This window comes from Bos mutus, chromosome 11 (genome assembly GCF_027580195.1).
Source record: "Bos mutus isolate GX-2022 chromosome 11, NWIPB_WYAK_1.1, whole genome shotgun sequence".
Taxonomy (NCBI): domain Eukaryota; kingdom Metazoa; phylum Chordata; class Mammalia; order Artiodactyla; family Bovidae; genus Bos; species Bos mutus.
Window position 1 is genome coordinate 25,976,308 of NC_091627.1, and position 20,741 is coordinate 25,997,048.

At 47.0% G+C, this 20,741-nt stretch overlaps 1 protein-coding gene across 13 annotated transcripts in view; it reads left to right on the plus strand.

The window, feature by feature from the left end:
* The first annotated feature begins 8,776 nt into the window (after positions 1–8,776).
* Positions 8,777–20,741, plus strand: part of KCNS3 (potassium voltage-gated channel modifier subfamily S member 3) — a 47,948-nt gene continuing 35,983 nt past the window's right edge. For 3 of the 13 annotated variants that reach the window (XM_070379150.1, XM_070379155.1, XM_070379158.1), the window contains exon 1: positions 8,777–8,958. The gene's annotated coding sequence lies outside the window, so the exon portion shown is untranslated. The other 10 variants (XM_070379148.1, XM_070379154.1, XM_070379152.1 and 7 more) reach the window with 6 other exon arrangements.

The window sequence follows — 20,741 nt, forward strand, 5'->3', positions numbered from 1 at the left end:
CTGATCTGATCTGAACCAAGGGAAGACAAGAAAGAGGAAAAAAAGATGACTAGTAAGTTGTGCTGACGAACATTTATACGTGAATGCAGTTGAATTTAAAGAGGAAGCATGGGTGTATTTGAAAGATCCAGAAAGATCTTTTGGTTCCTTTGCACCACCATATCTTGTTAGGGTAGGACTGCCTTATTATTATGGTAAAAGCTGTGATTTTTTTTTTTTTTCAAAATAAATTTTAATAGAAAATTTCTCCCGTCTCAGTGGCTGAATGTGGCTTCCCAAATGGCTCAGTGGGTAAAGAATCTGCCTGCAATGCAGGAGACATAAGAGACATGGGTTCGATCCCTGGGCCAGGAAGATCCCCTGGAGAAGGAAATGACAATCCACTCCAGTATTCTTGCCTGGGAAATTTCATGGGCAGAAGAGCTTGGTTGGCTCCAGTCCATGGGGTTGCAAAGAGTCGGACATGACTGAGCAACTGAGCACAGTGACTGAATGGGTCACTTCCACTGACATCCCACTGGAAAGACCTCAGTTGTATGCTCTCCCTTAGTGGCACGAGAGGCTTGGACATGTAGACTTTATCCCTGGCCAGCAGTGTAACTTGTAGGATGATCAACTGTCCTGGTTTGTTTGGACCAGGGAGGTTCTTGGGACACTGGACTTTTAAAACTGGGACAATCCCAGGAAAACCAGGAAGGGTTGGTTACCTTATGACCCAGGTAACCCTTGGGGATATTACTACTGAGGAAGCATAAGAGAGAAGATCACGAGGTTGTTTCTAGCAGTCTCCATCACAGAGAAAATCTTCCTTCTTCTGGTTGGAAATGAAGGCTAGACCCCTATGTTCTATCATACAAATGAAGGATTTAATAAACAAAACAGGTGCAGGATTCCCCCAAAGGAAAACCCACCAGGTTCACACGTCGGAGGTGGTCTTTGGTGCCTCTGAATTTGCTTTCCTGACTCCTCCCTGAAGCCTGAAGGCCTGTATTCCATCCTTGTATCCATCATCCATCCATCCATCCATCTCATTCTTTTATTCTTAAAGCAGTCACAGAGCACCTGTAATGGGCCAGGCTTTGTGGTACTGAGCTGAATAATACCACATAATGTTAGCCTTCAAGGAGCTCACAGTTTAACAGAGGAGACTCAATCCAAGGAGGCAACAGTAGTACAGGAGTATAACTGTACAAAGTAAAATGGGACCCAGTGGAAGGAACAACTAAATTGGATTTGCAGGTTAAAGGAAAGCCTCAGAGAATGGGTGATAATGATACTGGAGGTTGCATTGGCATTTGCCAGATAAAGAAGGGGGCAAAGAATCAGAGAGCACACGAAGAGCCCAGGGGAAGGATGGAGCTCACATGTTAGGCTGGATTGCAAGAGTGAGAAGTATGTTGGAGTGGGGGAAGATGTATAGGAATGAATAAGGCAGAGAAAAGAGTGTGACACTGACACTGGCTGAAAAGGTAGGCCTCGGCCAGATTACGAGCAATCTAGAAGTCCATCCCTTGCAGTATTCTTATGACCTAAACTTCTTAGACAGAGCCTTTACTGTACTAAACTGTATTGTGTGTATTGACAAGTGGGATGCAGTATGCATTCGCCAAAGCCTTTGACCAAGGCACAGATGTTCCATGGAACTCACCTTGGGGGTTCTCAGAGGAAATCTCCAAGTACCTAGGAAAGCATTCTTTTGTGCCTAGAGATTTAAGTCACATTCTGTCACAGGGTTTTTTTTCCTTTAATAAAGTATAAACCATGTCCCTTTGTCTGTAGAATTGTAAGCTTTTAGAACTCACAAGGACTTTGCTGCTGCTGCTAAGTTGCTTCAGTTGTATCCAACTCTGTGTGACCCCGTAGACAGTAGCCCACCAGGCTCCCCTGTCCCTGGGATTCTCCAGGCAAGAACACTGGAGTGGGTTGCCATTTCCTTCTCCAATGCATGAAAGTGAAAAGTGAAAGTAAGTCACTCAGTCATGTCCGACTCTTAGCGACCTCATGGACTGCAGCCCTTCAGGCTCCTCCACCCATGGGATTTTCCAGGCAAGAGTACTGGAGTGGGGGTGCCATTGCCTTCTCCGCACAAGGACTTTGGACATTATCTAATCCAAGTCCAAAGAGAACTGAAAAGGAGACATCACTGTCCTGTTCAAAGGCAGAAGTGGATTAGAATTCAAGTCTTTGAACTTTAAGGCTATAAATATTTAAGGCATTTTCAAAATTAATATAACAGAGGGCATTTAAAGTAAGCATACAAGTGATGTTGTGAAATAAAAGCGATAATTGTAGTAATAATCTGGCATAAAAGTATTCTAGTCAGTTAACAAGATTTAGTCTTGAGCTGCCTGGCATCCAAGCAAAGACATCAATGTGAAAGTTTATATGTTTATTTTAACCTGATAAAAGGTAACAGAGGAAAAAAAGAATGTCAGTTCCCACGAGGAGCAGATTGAGTTGAGCAATCCTATGACAGAGCCACTGTCACTCATTTCACAAATATGCATACCCTAGAGAAGATTGTGGAAATTCAGTCTTCAAGGCCCTCATTGCCTGGTTGAACTTAAACAATTAAAACTTATCTTTGACAAAGGAGGCAAGAATATACAATGGAGACAAGACAATCTCTTTAACAAGTGGTGCTGGGAAAACTGGTCAACCACGTGTAAAAGAATGAAACTAGAACATTTTCTAACACCATAGTGAAAGTGAAGTCACTCAGTCGTGTCCAACTCTTTGCGACCCCATGGACTGTAGCCTATCAGGCTCCTCTGTCCATGGGATTTTCCAGGCAAGAGTGCTGGAGTGGATTGCCATTTCCTTCTCCAGGGGATCTTCCCGACCCATACACAAAAATAAACTCAAAATGGATTAAAGATCTAAATGTAAGACCAGAAACTATAAAACTCTTAGAGGAAAACATAGGCAAAACACTCTCTGACATAAATCACAGCAGGATCCTTTATGACCCACCTCCCAAAGTAGTAGAAATAAAAGCAAAAATAAACAAATGGGACCTAATGAAGCTTAAAACTTTTGCACAACAAAGGAAACTATAAGCAAGGTGAAAGGACAGCCTTCAGAATGGCAGAAAATAATAGCAAATGAAGCAACTGACAAAGAATTAATCTCAAAAATATACAAGTAGTTCCTGCAGTTCAATCCCAGAAAAATAAACAACCCAATCAAAAAGTGTGGCGATTCCTTAAAAAACTGGCAATAGAACTGCCTTATGACCCAGCAATCCCACTGCTGGGCATACACACTGAGGAAACCAGAAGGGAAAGAGACACGTGTACCCCAATGTTCATTGCAGCACTGTTTATAATAGCCAGGACATGGAAGCAACCTAGATGCCCATCAGCAGATGAATGGATAAGAAAGCTGTGGTACATATACACAATGGAGTATTACTCAGCCATTAAAAAGAATACATTTGAATCAGTTCTAATGAGATGGATGAAACTGGAACCTATTATACAGAGTGAAGTAAGCCAGAAAGAAAACACCAATACAGTATACTAACGCATATGTATGGAATTTAGAAAGATGGTAACAATAACCCTGTGTACGAGACAGCAAAAGAGACACCAAAGTATAGATCAGTCTTACGGACTCTGTGGGAGAGGGAGAGGGTGGGGAGATTTGGGAGAATGGCATTGAAACATGTATAATATCATGTATGAAACGAGTCGCCAGTCCCGGTTCGATGCACGATACTGGATGCTTGGGGCTGGTGCACTGGGATGACCCAGAGGGAGGGTATGGGGAGGGAGGAGGGAGGAGGGTTCAGGATGGGGAACGCGGGTATACCTGTGGCGGATTCATTTCGATATTTGGCAAAACTAATACAATATTGTAAAGTTTAAAAATAAAATAAAATTAAAAAAAAATGGGCCAGAGAACTAAATAGACATTTCTCCAAAGAAGACATACAGATGGCTAACAAACACATGAAAAATGCTCAACATCACTCATTATCAGAGAAATGCAAATCAAAACCACAATGAGGTACCATCTCACACTGGTCAGAATGGCTGCTATCCAAAAGTCTACAAGCAATAAATGCTGGAGAGGGTGTGGAGAAAAGGGAACCCTCTTACACTGTTGGTGGGAATGCAAACTAGTACAGCCACTATGGAGAACAGTGTGGAGATTCCTTAAAAAACTGGAAATAGAACTGCCATATGACCCAGCAATCCCACTGCTGGGCATACACACTGAGGAAACCAGAAGGGAAAGAGACACGTGTACCCCAATGTTCATCGCAGCACTGTTTATAATAGCCAGGACATGGAAGCAACCAAGATGTCCATCAGCAGATGAATGGATAAGAAAGCTGTGGTACATATACACAATGGAGTATTACTCAGCCATTAAAAAGAATACATTTGAATCAGTCCTAAGGAGGTGGATGAAACTGGAGCCTATCATACAGAGTGAAGTAAGTCAGAAAGAAAAACACCAATACAGTATATTAATGCATATACATGGAATTTAGAAAGATGGTAAGGATGACCCTATATGGAAGACAGCAAAAGAGACACAGATATAAAGAACAGTCTTTTGGACTCTGGGAGAAGGCGAGGGTGGGATGATTTGAGAGAATAGCATTGTAACATGTATATTATCATATGTGAAACAGATTGCCAGTCCAGGTTCAATGCATGAGACAGGGTGCTCAGGGCTGGTGCACTGGGATGACCCTGAGGGATGGGATGGGGAGGGAGGTGAGAGGGGGGTTCAATGTGGGGAACACATGTACATCCATGACTGATTCATGTCAATGTATGGCAAAAACCACGACAATATTGTAATTAGCCTCCAACTAAAAGAAATTACTTAAAAAATAATACAATAAATAAATAAAAAGTATTCACACACACACACACAAAAACCTCAATATGGAGGAACTTCCCTTGTTTAGTGGTTAAGACTTAGCCTTCCAACGCAGGGGGTGTGGGTTCAGTTCCTGGTGGGGGAGCTAAGGTTTCCATATTTCTTGTGGTCAAAAAACTAAAACATACTTGAAAGAATAGCATTGAAACATATACATTATCATATGTAAAACAGATAGCCAGTGGGAATTTGACGTATGATGCAGGGAACCCAAAGCCAGTGGTGCTCTGTGACAACCTGCGGTGGGGTGGGGAGGGAGGTGGGGAGGGATTCAGGAGGGAGGAAACATACATATGCCTATGGCCAATGCATGTTGTTGCATGGTAAAAACCAATAAATAAATAAATAAATTGCCAACATCCACTGGATCAAGAAAAAGCAAGGGAACTCCAGAAAAATGTCTACTTCTGCTTTATTGACTATGCCAAAGCCTTTGAATGTGTGGATCTCAACAAACTGTGGAAAATTCTTAAAGAGATGGGAATTCCAGACCACCTGACCTAACTCCTGAGAAATCTGTATGCAGGTCAAGAAGCAACAGTTAGAATCAGACATGGAACAATGGACTGGTTCCAAATTGGGAAAGGCATTCACCAAGGCTGTATATTTTCACCCTGCTTATTTAACTTCTATGCAGAGTACATCATGTGAAATGCTGGGTTCGATGGAGCACAAGCTGGAATCAAGATTGCTGAGAGAAATATCAATAACCTCAGATATGCAGATGATACCACCCTTATGGCAGAAAGTGAAGAGAAACTGAAGAGCCTCTTGATGAAAATGAAAGAGGAGAGTGAAAAAGTTGGCTTAAAACTCAACATTCAGAAAACTAAGATCATGACATCTGATCCCATCACTTCATGGCAAATAGATGAGGAAACAATGGAAACAGTGAGAGACTATTTTCTTGGGCTCCAAAATCACTGCTGGTGGTGACTGCAGCCATCAGTCACCAGACTTCAATTCAGTTGCTCAGTCGTGTCTGACTCTTTGCCACCCATGGACTGCAGCACGCCAGGCTTCCCTGTCCGTCACCAACACCTAGAGCTTGCTCAAACTCATGTCCATCGAGTCGGTGATGCCATCCAACCATCTCATCCTCTGTTGTCCCCTTCTCCTCCTGCCTTCCATTTTTCCCCAAATCAGGGTCTTTTCCAATGAATAAGTTCTTTGCATCAGGTGGCCAAAGTATTGGAGCTTCAGCTTCAACATCAGTCCCTTCAAATGAGTATTCAGGACTTATTTCCTTTAGGATTGACTGGTTTGATCTCCTTGCAGTCCAAGGGACTCTCAAGAGTCTTCTCCAACACCACAATTTAAACGCACCAGTTCTTCGGCGCTCAGCTTTCTTTATGGTCCAACTCTCACACCCATACATGACTACTGGAAAAACCATAGCCTGGACTAGATGGACCTTTGTTGGCAAAGTAATGTCTCTTTTTAATATGACAGCTTTTTAATATGCTGTCTAGGTTGGTCATAGCTTTTCTTCCAAGGAGCAAGCATCTTTTAATTTCATGGCTGCAGTCACCATCTGCAGTGATTTTGGAGCCCAAGAAAACAAAGTCTGTCACTGTTTCCAAAGGGAGAGGAGATGTATCATTCAGGACAGGAAAGGGGTGGTTTTCCTGAGGGTAGTGTAATCAGCTGAATGGTGTGCTAACAGAAGGGGAGTTTGTTGAGCAAAGAAGGATTTGGTAGAGGGTTTAAGGAGAGGAAGCACCACTGTGAAGGTGGGACAACATGAAAATGGCTGGTGAGTTTAAGGAATTTTAGTGTTTAATGTGCTCAGATTGGCTGGACTGACATTCAAACTGCGGGATAAAGACTAGCAAATAAGAGCCACCAAATGAGTAAATGTTGCCCATCATTACTGATACCCTCTCACTCTCCCCCTTGCTGCCAGAGATGAGAGCCTTTTCCTTTTCACCTGTAGACCTGTCCCCATTTAAAAACAAGTGAGTACTGCTCTTGCCTCCAGGGATGCCACCCAGTTGTTTTCTTTCTTGAGAATGGAAGGTCAAAGACAGCTTTGGGCAGGGAGAGGGAAGAGATCACATAGACTTGTGGGTAAGTGGGTGAGAGGAGACCCTGAAAATGGGAGGTATCAAGAGCAAGGAGAATATGGAGCCCTGAAGACAGGCTGCATGAGGCCCACTTGCTTGAGACACCTCCACTAACTCCTGGAATCTTCTCTCCACTAACTCCTGGAATCTTCTCTGAAACCACGGAGGGGTGAGTACTAGTGTCAGCTGGTGATTAACCCCTTCCAGGCTGATGCATGGCTTGCTCAGGTGCTTCCCTGTGGGCAGGGTTAGTGAAAAGAAAATGGGGTGTCATATCATGGGGCAAAAAGACATTTTGGTGGGGTGGGAGGTGGGCGTGTGGGAGGAAAGAAGCTGTCAGACAGATCAGAGCATGGACTTTAGTGATGGAGACTGTGGTCAGAGGAAGGGGCTCTAGATTTGGGGAGGGGGGTGAAAGTGTGGCTGTGTGTGTGTGGCTGAATGTGTGTGCATTCACCACTTGGCCTGGCTCAACCTTGGAATAGGAAATAGACACGCTTTTTATGGTCCATGCAAAGCTTTTCTGTTATTTCATTGGCTTCACATGATCACACTTTGAGGGAGAAACTTTTCTTATAGATGAATAAACTAGGGCTGAAAAGCCAAGTGACTTATTCTCAGGGCTCCCCACAGGGTACAGCAGGATGAAAACTCAGTCTGGCTCTCAAATCTGTGCTCCTTTTAACCTAACTTCTCCCCTAAATATGACCAGAGTGGAGGAGGCCTGTCCTTTCTGTCCCCAGGTCTCACAGATGCCAAGTGTGTGTGTGCCTTCCCTCCAGTTCACATGTGCCAGCCAGACCCCACTGGAAGGACCTCACTCAGACTCTTCTGCACTGCAGATGCCTTCTGCAGTGCTTAGAGATACGGAACATACTTCATTCTCAAGTAAACAATGCTAGACTTTTGGGATAAACTTGGTGATTTAAAAATGATTAAACTGCTAACTGCTGGAGAGACCTGGAAGCATTTTTCTCAGGTGCTGATACAAAGTAAATATATTTTTAGAATAATCTTAGCTTTGATGATAAGATGATGGATGGTGCATGAAAATTTACCTTTCCAGTCCACTTGCTAAGGCAGTGTAGATAAATGCTTTGAATCCTCTTCCACAAGAGATGGGGCAGCCTAGAGGGTTCAAAGAGTGATGGGATCAGGGTCAGAGAGCTCCCCCCAAAAACATCTGTTCTCCAGTCATCTGCATGCCCATCTCGCCTTCCTTGAATCCAGCATCCTTTCCTTGCCAAATGAAAACGCTGGAGGCTGAGGGCAGACGACTTTCTCTTCTCCTCCGCCATTCCTGCTGGCCATCATCCTCTCCTCTAGCCAAACCGCCCTGTAAGGTTCAGGTTTGACCTCCTTCTAGAAGCCTACCAGACTTTGTAAGTACTGCTCCCTTATCTGACTCCCACTCTGGGCTTTGATCAAAAATGACGAGAAAAACCCCAAAGACACCATGGGGGTACTTCGGTGAGGTCAGAGAAAGTGTCATTCACTCTTTCTTCACACCCATTTGCCCTCACCCCTCCCGAGGGCTTGGCTCAGGGCCTGGAACTTAACTATGTGTGTGTGGTCTTGCTAGGCGCTCGTCTGGGACAAGTGATGGGAGAGAGGGTGCTGGGTTGCGGGTGGTTGGCAGACTGCGAGATATGGGGCGGGAATCCGAGGAACACTGGGCGCCTACAGCTCGGAGCAGCTGGCTCCGAAGAATTATTGCAAGTCTGCACAACTTAAAAATCTGCAGTTTGGGGGCGGGAGGGGGAGCGCGGGGGTGGGTCCCCGAGCGTCCCATTTCGCCTCCGGGCGGTTCGCTGAGCGTCCTAGCTCAGTGCGGAGGGGCAGGCGGGGCCTTCTGGACCACACGCCGCCCTCGCCGGGGTTCTGGGTTTGTTCCGAGGCATCTCCTTCCGAACCCCTCGTCCATCCTTCGAGAAGGGGGGCTGACTCGTCTTCCTTCCGCTCAGTGCACACGTCCGCCAGCTCTTCTGACTCGGTAAGTGGAGAAACGGAGCGTGTAAAACAATCTTGAAGACACTGTGCACGAGTCTTAAGGCAGCGGGGCTGGTAGTAAATAGGCAGGACCTGGGGCTGCTTCCTTCGCACTTGTTTTAAAACAAGTTGGGGGCCGCAGTCTTTGGGAAGAAAATTCTGGCAAATTCGCAGAGCTTTGCTTGCGGGCGGAGAGGCGTTGTGGGGGCCGCCGGGGCCGCAGAGGAGGTCACCGGTCTCCAGTAGGGTCAAGGTGCACTCATCCCCGGAGGGCGCGCAGGTGGGAGGCGCGGGGCGCGCTCCTGCTGCTCCCGCCTGGACCCGGCGCGCCGCCCCGGGGGTGACTCTGCACTTGGGTCCGGGCGGGGGCGCGCGCCCCGCGGGGCCGCCTCTCGGTCCATCCAACAGTCCGCTCGTCGCGCGGCCTGAGTCCCGCAGCCGGCGATCGCCCGCGGTACCGCGCCGCGCCCTGGGCCCCGAGCGCCGACTGTGAGCCTGAAGCCAGGCGGCGAGCGGAGCTGCGACCAATGGGGTGGCGGCCGAGCGGGGGGCCCCGCCCCGCCCCGCCCCGCCGGCGGCTCCCGGGCGCCGGGCTCCTGCCGGACTGGACGGACAGACCGACCGACGCGGGCCACCGGGCTCTCCTCGCCGCCGGCGCGGCGGGCGCGGGGCCGCGCGGGGACGCCTGATCTCTGCAGCGCGGGCGAGTGGCCGCGCGGAGCGGAACCAGCCAAAGGCGCCCGGACGCCTGCAGGTACATGCTTGTGTCCCCTCCTCCCCGCGCGCTCCGGAGACTTCTCCGTGCGACCCTGCAACTTTCCCCATCATCTGCTGCCCAGCCCCGCGGTGGCCCAGGTCACGAGTGCACGACCCCCGCAAACCTACACCTGCCGGGCGCGCCTCTCTCCGGCGCGCTCCATCCTCTGGTCCCCAGAGCCCGTCGTCGCTGGAGCCCTAAGGATCCGCCTGTTGCGCGAGCCGCCGGCAGCCGAGACAGTGTCTGGGTCCCTTGGAAAGCCGCAGGGAGGGTGTCTAGAATCCATTCTTGGGCGCCGGGTGGGGGACGGATGGAGACGGGAGAATCGAGGAGCGGCTGAAAGGCGGCACTTGGCGGAGGGGCAGCCCTGGGGCGTTTCCTTAGCCTGGAAGCCGTTCCTTCTCTTCCTAGAGAAGAGGAGGAGGCGCTTTCCGGACGGCCGTAAGTGCTTCCCTGGCCGCCTGCTCCGCCTTCTTCCCTGTCACTCTTCCCTCCCCTTTGCCCCGCAGCAGTGCAGGGCGCCCCGCGACAGTTGCTGGGATGAGCGCACCCCGGGCGCAGGGTGCTGGCTTCGGTGCCGCGCTGCGCCCGGGGACCGCCGGCGCGCTCTGGCTAGGAGCCGCTTGGGGCTGGCAGGGCCCGGCCCGTGTCAGGTCGCCCGCCGAACGTGCGTCTGGATCAGTGGTCGTGATGGGAGTGGGTACTTCGGGGTCGCAAACTTCCATTTCCCGCGCTCGGCTGGTTGGCTGCCCGACTTCTCGAGGTGAATCCGCTGGCGAGCGAGCCAGACCTGCTGGCAGGGGCCGCGGCGAGCCGGGCTGGGCGCCTTTCGCATTGCAGGGATCATTTTGAACAACCTCTCCCCCCAACCCCCACGCACCCCCGCCCCCCCCGCACCCCCCCCCCCGCGCGCTTCTCCTGCTCTGCCTCTTGTGGTCTCTTTTGGGAAAGGAGCACCCTTTGCGCCATTGGTGTCTGAGCGTCTCGGCTAGGGACCCTGAGACGGTAGCCTAGCTCTGGGAACCCAGGACAGGGGTGGAGGGCAACAGAGAAGCACCTCTACACGCCTAGAAGTCCTGGTTTGAGGCTGGGGCGTGGAGGGGGTGTTTCTCATCGCCCTCTGACTTGATTTTTGTCTTTCATCTCACACGCCCCCAGAAAGAGAAAAACCAGGTGAGAAAAACCAGATCAGAAACCTTCCCATCCCTTTTCATGTATTTGCTTAAGGGATTTGCATAAGCATTCGCTTAGAACTGGGTAAGTTACCTCTTTTTGCTCCCCTTTCTGACTACTTGCAAATACCTGCCCAGGTAAACAGAATGCAAGCATTTTCCTGAGCACCTGCCCTCTTGCTAAAGGCAGATGCACTAATCCTTCTCTCTGCACATGTCTCAGGCTGAGAGAGGGTGGCATTGATTCTGTGGTTGAACTTGCTGTACTAGGTATGTCTCACTCTTTCCCCGGGTGGTAAACTGCTTAAGGACATTGATTCACTCAGTATGTGTTTACAACCAGACCACGGGGGTTGGGCCAGGCCTTGGTCATATGCAGTAAGGTGAAGTTTCTGCTCCCAGTTTTTTTTTTTTCTCACCAGATTCCTTTCTTCTCCTGTTCTAATATTAAATTAGTCATTTCAAAACTAGGAATGATCAGTATTGGGGTAGGGAGAAGATGGTCATGAAGTACTCAGAAACTCGGAATCCAGAGCTTGCTGTGAATATTTTAAGGAGACTTGCAGAATCTGTTTTGCCTCTCTCTTGTGTCTGAGCCATCATTACCTGGAAAATCAGCCTGAACAAGAAAAGCCCTTAATGAATGCAGCAAAGCTAAGGTTTTCCTGGTCAAGTATGTGAGAGCAAATGGGGAGGTTGAAAGCAATCTTCGTTCTGTTCAGAAATATTAAAATATTAAAAAGCCAACGCTCTGACACTTGAGCTTGTCAGAAAAGCACCAGCTAAGTTTTTTCTTCTTCCTTATTACTTTAAAGAAAGAGAGGGAAGAGTGGGCACTTCAGCCACCTCTTCTGTGTTCAGTGAATTTTGCCTGTCACTGTCATCCTTCAGAGACTGCCTCCATGTTCTACCAGAGTTCTCCATCTGCCCTGTGTCTGGCGTTTGGGGCTGGGATGTGTGTCAGCTCCAAGAAAGCAGGCATCACAAGGGTTTTCCTCCTCCTCTTTTTTTTTGGCCATGCCTTGAGGCATGCGGGATCTTCATTCTCCAGTTCCCCAGATAAGGGATGGAACCCAGGCCCGCTGCAGTGGAAGTGTGGAGTCTTAACCACTGGACTGCCAGAGAAGTCCTCTTCTTTATCCTCCTGCAATGTGGGAGACCTGGGTTTGATCCCTGGATTGGGAAGATCCCCTGGAAAAGGGGATCCACTCCAGTATTCTGGCCTGGAGAATTCCCTGGACTGTATAGTCCATGGGGTTGCAAAGAATCGGACATGACTGAGCGACATTCACTTTTTATCACAATATCTATCTATATAAACAATAGCATTATTGGCTGGATACCATACGCCAGCTACTCTGCTTGGCACTTTTCCAGGCATTATCTCATTTAATCCTCAAAACACTCCCATTGGGAAGTGAGGCTTCCTTTCTTGGTCATAGTGTCTCTGTGGGAGCCAGCAATACATGGAGCCCATGCAGGGCGCTCTGAGCTGATGGGAGACCGCAGGATGGGGCTGGACCCAAAGTCTCACTAGCAGGCAAGGACAGCTACCCAGGGGGGTTGGAGGCAGAGGGAAGGGTGGGCGTGCTTACAGTCCCTGCTGATCAGGTGTCAAGAAGGTAGATCTGCCCAAGTACCACTTGTGTGAAAAACCTACTAAGACTGGGGACCTGGGTTCCAGCCTGATTTCTACCTGCTCATGGCTCCTAGACTTACTTTGCTTCTCATTTAGCTGTGAGGATCTTGCTGCTGGACATTGTTGTTACCCTGAACGAGGCACTATGTTGAAAGCTCTTGATGCATTAACTCATTTCATCCTGATGACAACCTTAGGAGATAGGCTGTTTTAACACCCCATTTTTAATGTTATTGGCTTAAAACAACAGAAAAAAAATATTCTTCTACAGTTCTGGAGGCTAGCAGACCCAAACCAAGTTTGCCCACAGGCAAGGGGAATCTGTTCTTGTCCTAGTCCAGTTTTGGGTGGCCCCAGGCATCCCTTGGCTTATTGCTACATAACTCTGATCTCTGCCCCCATGAATCACCCTATTGTAGATGAGAAAAAAGAGAGTTGAGTATCATGTGCAAAGTCACATAATGAGGATGATGGGAAGCTAGAATTCTGTCCCTTGCAGTCTGGCTGTGGAGCTGGAGCCACTGCTCGATTCCTTTTTGTGTATCCCTGTAGCCCTGACCCTGTGCCCTGTGCTTAGTAGGACTCAGGCTGGGCTTGTTTGATGGTGACCTTGAGAGGTGGCTTGCTGTTACGAAGCAACTTTTTGGTTGCTTCTCCCCTTGAAACTCCCCATCTCCCCACCCCCATTCTCCCCATCTCCCCATGAAAAGAAACTTGAAAACTATGCTAGAAAAATATTCTTTTTTCTTTGGCCAATATTATCCTCTCTCCAGTAGAACTCTGCCCAGCTGGTTGGGAAAAAGGGAAACAGACCATAAAGGTCATGGGGTAGGTAAACATTATGGCTATTTCCAGAAAGGATGTTTATTATCAGTGAGAAATCCAGGAAAATCACAGGGCAGTGCACTTTCTGCCAAATCCATTAAAAAAGCTAGCCAGTAACCAACTCACAAAAAATTATTGTGTGATTACCTGATGCTGGAAAAGATTGAAGGCAAAAGGAGAAGCAAACAGCAGAGGGTGAGATGGTGAGATAGCATCACTGACTCAATGAACGTGAATTTGATCTAACTATCTCTGTGAGATAGTGGAGGACGGAGGAGCATGGCAAGCTACAGTCCATTGGTTCACAAAGAATCACTAAGTACATGACTTAGTGACTAAACAACAACCACCACCACCTTGTGTCCAGTACTACAGGCACTAAGGACAGGCAGAATCTAAGATACATTCTGCAAGCTTGAACTTACAGCGGACTTGGAGACTCAAGACTAGCACGCCTAAGACAGAACTGCACAAGATGCTAAATATGAGTCCTGATAAAAATCACACTGACTTTGTCATCTTTGTCTAGCCTATTGCAGTTTGCAGAAACCTCACAAGGTTATCTCATTTCAGTTCTCACAGTAATCGAGTACAATAAGTGACAGGCTGAGGGAAGGTTAGGAAGTCCAAGTTGCAGATGAAAAAAATAAGGCAAAGTGAGTGAGACTTGGATTTGGCCATTTCTAGGAAATGGCATCCCAGTCCAGTATTCTTGCCTGGGAAATCTCATGGACAGAGAAGCCTGGAAGGCTACAGCCCATGGGGCTGCAAAGAATTGGACATTCCTGAGCTAGCAACACACACAGGAGTCTTCTGACTCCAGGTCCATCATTTTTATGTCTCACAAGGAGAGCAGTGGATGGGGAGGGTCCTTGGAGGTGGTGGAGTTTGAATTTCATCCTGAAGCTGGATTTTGGCTGTTACTCTTGGCTAGCTAGAATGCTTAGTTGGGGCAGGGGAGAAGAAGAAAGTACCTTTTACTGTTTTACTTTTGCATTCAGTGACCTGGTAGGTGAAACTTGGAGAGAAATCACAATTGTGATGAACACAACAAAAATATTTGGAGTGTGCAGTCAAATGTAGAAGCTGATTTAGAAAAAGTCCATCCTTGTCTTTATCATTTTTTAAGATCAGCCTTTTCAACTTTGTAACATACATCTATGGGCTATAAAAGTTAACTCCTCTTGCTAAGCTCTAAGTAGTTCCTAGATTAGTTTGTAGTATTTTTTTGTTTGCAGACAAGGGGGTCTTGCTCTCTTTGGGATCCTGCAGAGCCTTGCATGATGTTTGTTATTTTTTTCAAAAGTTTTCCCAGCACATTTCTGCTTACATCCTTTTGTCTAGAATTGTGTAAGAGGCAGAGAAAGAAAGCAGCTTTTTATTTAAAAATTAAATATAATTACTAAGCTTTTTAATTGTTGTATAGTTGATTAACAATGTTGTGTTAGTTTCAGGTGTACAGCAAAGTGATTCAGTTATACATATATATGTATCTATTCTTTTTTAAAAAATTCTTTTTTCCCGTTTAGGTTGTTACATAATATTGAGCAAAGTTCCTTCCTGCACCATGGTTTGTTTGGAGTAGATACCTTATAAAATTGTCTTTAATTGTACACGTGTTGGATGATAATGACCCAAGACCTCCTTTTAGCCAGTAACACTATAGATAAGCAATTCGCTCAAGTGTTCTTGCCTGGAGAATCTCATGGACAGAGCAGCCTGGCGGGCTACAGTCCGTGGGATCCCAAAGAGTTGGAAACGACTGAAGTGACTTAGCATTATAGATAAGCAGTTAGTCCTGATAGCAGCTGGCTTCAGTGTGCTTGCTGAAGTCCCCAACAAATGAAGCATCCTGCTGATGTCCTGAGCAGATCACCTGAGCCAGCTGAGCACCCAGCAGATGCTCACCCACTTTGACTTAATGATTAGCTTCTGTGGTCGTGTATATATCCTCTTTACATATACAAATTGGCACAAGCATTTATTCAACAAGTATTTGAGTATCTACCCTGAGTTATGTTTTAGGCTGGGGCTGGTGAGGAGACAGATGTTAAACAAATGAATGCAAACACTTAAGTAGTGGCAAGAGTTCTAAAGAATTGCATCTGGGAGAGTAGCAGGGATGGGGGTGCGGGCGCTCGTTTAGGTGGGGGAGCTGGGAAGACCTTACTGAGGAAGAGACTTTTCTTTCTGAGAGGTGAAGAGGAGTTTATTACATTGAAAAGGCAGAGAGAGAGAGATTTCCAGGCTGCGGAGGGTGTGAAGATTCTAAGACAGGAATAAACCTGGACAGTTGGAGGAACTCTAGGAGAATTGGCCAAGGTGCTGGGAGGAGTTCAGAGAGGGAGGCAGGGGCCAGGTCACCCTGTGCACTTAGGGCCAAGTTCAGGATCTTAAGAGCTTATCACTAGGGCTCTGGGGAGGAGTTCATGGATTTGTGGCAGGGGAGTGTCAGGAGCCAGTTTATGTTTCTAGAAGATCAGCCGTGAAGGCTGTGAAAATGAGAGTAGAGACGAAGAGATTGGAGAGGTTCTGGCGTGGCCATTGGGAGGCTAGATAGAGGCATGTTGGAGAGGTGAGACCTCAAGCCAGCTGGGACTGAGTGAGAAAGAGTAAGGAGTGAGGAAGTGGAGATCCTACAGGTGTAGGCCAGTTATCTAAGGGAACAAACACAGGTGAGGGCAGGGGAGGCTTGGCGTCTACGTCTGTCTGTGTGGAAGGCGACTGTGGCCGAGGTTAGGGAGCTGAGGCCAGCTCCTCGGTAAACCAACACACACCCATCTCTGAATGGGGAGTCATACAATACTAACACTTCTAGAAGATTAGACATTCCTCTGGCTTTGTCTCCAGTCGCTGAGTAAGTTTGAATGTGTTACTTGTCCTTCCCTGCTTTTTCTCCCCACAACCTGGCAATTTTATGATTAAAAAAATAGATGATCTTTCTACAAATATTCTTCTTCCATAGAGTCATTTAGATGTGTTAATTTGGATCATTTTTATAAATTGAATTAGGAGAACTATGAGTGGGTATGTGGGAACATTTGTGGTGAGATTCTAAGCATTTGGTCTTTGATGATCACCAGCAAGCTGCTTTCAAACTGACTTAAATGGAAAGACATCCGTGATCAGCGTGCTGCCGGGGAGATGCAGAGCCTCTCCCAAGATGTATGGGGGCGAGGCCTGATGGGGAGCGTCAGGCATGGCTAGAAGCCAGCTTTCTGCATCTTAGTGGAATCCTTCTTTACCGGGTCTTCCTCATCACATGGGACTGTTCCTCTGTACCCACGGGGATCCCGTAAAAAGATACAAGAGAGTGACATATGGTCTATCATCTGGGAACGCACGTGTAGCAGAATATGCTGGCCTGAAGATCAACAAGAAACATCACAGGGAGCCTGATGGAGTCTTGAAGAAATGATGGACTACCCAGTGACCAATCAATCGTTGAAGGGAAATGACAGCATAAACAGGACCATGGAATTGAAAATTACTCCAAAGATCAGTGAAGAGGCATCTGCCTCTTGAATGCTGCTTTCAGTAGTGCTGACTTATATCCTGACAAATCATTAGTGTGTTCAGATAAAAGAATGCCAGCAGACTAACATTTTGGGCTTGAACATGTTTGCATTTTTTTTTTTTTTAATTCTTCTGTCATCTTGTTTGGCTTTCCTAAGTCCTGATTGGCCTGCCAAGGTGAACCTAAAATCATGTACTTGGGCTTCCCTAGTGGCTCAGATGGTAAAGAATCTGCCTGCAATGCAGGAGACCCCAGTTCCATTCCTGGGTTGGGAAGATCCTCTGGAGAAAGGAGGGGCTACCCACTCCAGTATTCTCTCATGGACAGAGGAGCCTGGTGGACTACAGTCCACGGGTTCGAAAAGAGTCAGACACAACTGAGTGGCTAACAGTTAACACTTACAGTTTACTTAAGGTAACAAATTTATTGGCTAAAGAGATGGGAGAACTCCAGGGCTAAAGACTGTAGTTTGCATATTTGGATTGCGAAGAGATGCCTGGATTCTGGCAAGGGTATTTCAGCATTTTGGTCTTTGAGGTCAATAAATCATACCTTCTGGATAGTGTTTTTCTTGTGGGTTCTTAAGATCCCAGTTTTCTAAGTGTGGTACCTTCGTGAGGGGGTGTCATGAGAATCCACCTGCCAATGCAGGAGATGCGGGGTCGATCCCTGGGTTGGGAAGATTCCCTGGAGAAGGAAATGGCAATCCATTCCAGTATTCTAGCCTCGAGAATTCCATGGACACAGGAGCCTGGTGGGCAACAGTTCACGGGGTTGCAGAGAGTAAGACACAGCTGAGCGACTGAACAGCATCACCTCATGAGGACCCTGCCCACCCTCCTCCTCTTGGTGGTTAGCTCTTGCCTGGCTAAGATTTAGCCTCTTGGCTCTTTTAGGGTTGAACCTTCTTGGTGAAGCTTGTCTCCTCGTCCCTAAATGTGTAAATACAAAGTGTCATCATATAACAGTGTTTATCTATCTTTCTATCTTTGAGGAAGTATAAAAGGTATCAGTATCCTCATACCTTCTCATCACCTCCTGAAATCACACATCCTATGGTGTAGGCGCTCTGGATATGCAAAAATAGGAATCTCATGAAAGTTCATATGGTGCCTGAGAGCTTTACCTTTAAGCTGTTTCCCCAAGCTTCTGGATCTAATTAGAAATCAAATGTCAGCATGGTGCCTCTTTTTGGTGATGAGCCCTGAATTCCCTTCTTCCAGCTCCTCCAGACTTAAAATGTGGAAGCTGCAGCACACTTTGCCTTCTCATCTCATGTCTTTTATTCGGGGCTTTGAAGTAGAGAGTATCCAATAGGATGTACAGTTATGTAAGGGGACCCTCACAGCTCCTGAGTTAGCTTTTAGTTGCTTTTTACCAGTTGCTTCTCTAAGAGCACACCAGCAAACCCTTCATTTGTAAGTTAGTATCAGCAACTTGGAAATAATCCCCACTTAAATGCTATTTCTGTTGCAGGGCAGGGCTGTGTTCCCTCCCTGTTATTTGACCTGAGGTCAAACTATGGTGGAGGTAAGGAAGATAATGGCGACCTCCTTCAAAAGTTCCCACGCACACACTGCTGCACTCAGGGCCCCCGACCCTGCACCAGGCCACCACCCACCCATGCCTCTGCCTGAGACTCCTGGACACTCACGGGGAAGTCTGGGCCAGTCTCTCATGGGGTCACTGCTCCTTTCTCTGGGTCCTGGTGTCCCAAAGGTTCTATTTGTACCCTCCAAGAGTCTGTTTCCCCAGTCCTGTGTAAGTTCTGGTGGCTCTATGGTGGGTTAATGGCAACCTCCTCCAAGAGGGCTTATGCCATACCCAGGTCTACTGCACCCAAAGCCCCTATCCCCACAGCAGTCCACTGCTGACCTGTACCTCTTCAGGAGACACCCAAACAAACAAACAAACAAAATAACAGTTCTGTCTCAGTCTCTGTGGAAGCTGGAATCAAGATTGCCAGGAGAAATATCAATAGCCTCACATATGCAGATAACACTACCCTTATGGCAAGAAAGTGAAGAAGAACTAAAGAGTGTCTTGTGCTCAGTCGCTTCAGTCATGTCTGACTCTTGTGATCCAATGGACTGTAGCCCACTAGGCTCCTCTGTCCATGGGATTCTCCAGGCAAGAATACTGGAGTGTGTTGCCATGCCCAGCTCCAGGGGATCTTCCTGACTCAGGGATCAAACCCAGATCTCTTAAGGCTCCTGCATTGCAGGCAGATTTTTTACTGCTGAGCCACCTGGGAAGCCCGTAGAGCCTCTTGATGAAAGTGAAAGAGGAGGAGAGTGAAAAAGTTGGCTTAAAACTCAACATTCAAAAAACAAAGATTATGGCATCTGGTCCCATCACTTCATGGCACATAGATGGGGAAACAGTGGAAACAGTGACAAACTTAATTTTTTTTTTTTTTTTTTTGTCTCCAAAATTTCTGCAGATGGTGACTGCAGCCATGAAATTAAAAGGTGCTTGCTCCTTGGAAGAAAAGCTATGACCAACATAGACAGCTTATTAAAAAGCAGAGACATTACTTTGTCAACAAAGATCCGTCTAGTCAAAGCTATTGTTTTTCCAGTAGTCACGTATGGATGTGAGAGTTGGACTATAAAGAAAGCTGAGTGCCGAAGAATTGATGCTTTTGAACTGTGGTGTTGGAGAAGACTCTTGAGAGTCCCTTGAACTGCAAAGAAATCCAACCAGTCCATCCTAAAGGAAATCAGTCCTGAATATTCATTGGAAGGACTGATGCTGAAGCTGAAGGAAGCTCCAATACTTTGGCCGCCTGATGCAAAGAACTGATCATTTGAAAAGACCCTGGTGCTGGAAAAGATTGAAGGTGGGAGGAGAAGGGGACGACAGAGGATGAGATGGTTGGATGGCATCACCAACTCAATGGACATGAGTTTGAGTAAACTCCGGGAGTTGGTGATGGACAGGGAGGCCTGGAGTGCTGCAGTCCATGGGGTCGCAAAGAGTTGGACACGACTGAGCGACTGAACTGAACTGAACTGAAATGCTATTAGATGTTGGGGTAAAGTTTCAGAATGCCCCATGAAGGCAGAGTTAAATTATAAGGAGTGGAACTGGAGGTGGTTTTGAGCAGTGGACATCTGGGACTGTGTGGTGTAGATAGGAGGGGATGGAGTTGTCTCTCCTGCATACAAGGTCCTGCCCCACACACCCATCTACACAGAAACACACCCTACACACCCTAGAGGAGGAAGGGTCCCATTAGTGTGGGCTGATTAGCTGATTGGACGAAGTAGACAGATCCACAAGAAGTACTGTATCGGGTAGAGAGTTCCAGTTTTAAGCATGAAAAGAGTTCTAGAGTTTCAGATGGTGTTTGCATGTTGTTATGAATGCTTTTAATACCATTGAGCTGTATACTTCAGAATGGTTGAGAGGGTAAATTTTAGGTCATGTATATTTTACTACAGTAAAAAAATCAGAAAAAAAAAAAAAAAGAAATTGAGATTGCATTGCTGTGAAATTGCATTTTCAAATGTTTTGGTCTCAGGACCTGTATATGCTTAAAAGGTTTTGTTTTAAGCTTTTGTTAATGTGAAAGTCACTTAGTCATGTCAAACTCTTTGCAACCCCATGGACTATATAGTCAGGCTAGACTATATTCTTCAGGATAGAATACTGGGGAGGGTAGCTGTTCCCTTCTCCAGGGCAGCTTCCCAACCCAGGGATCAAATCCAGGTCTCCCTCATTGCAGGCAGATTCTTTTCAAGCTGAGCCACCAGGGAAGCCCAAGAATACTGGAGTGGGTAGCCTATCCCTTTTCCAGGGGATTTTCCCAACCCGGGAGTTGAACTGGAGTCTCCTGCATTGCAGGTGGGTTCTTTACCAACTGAGTTACCAG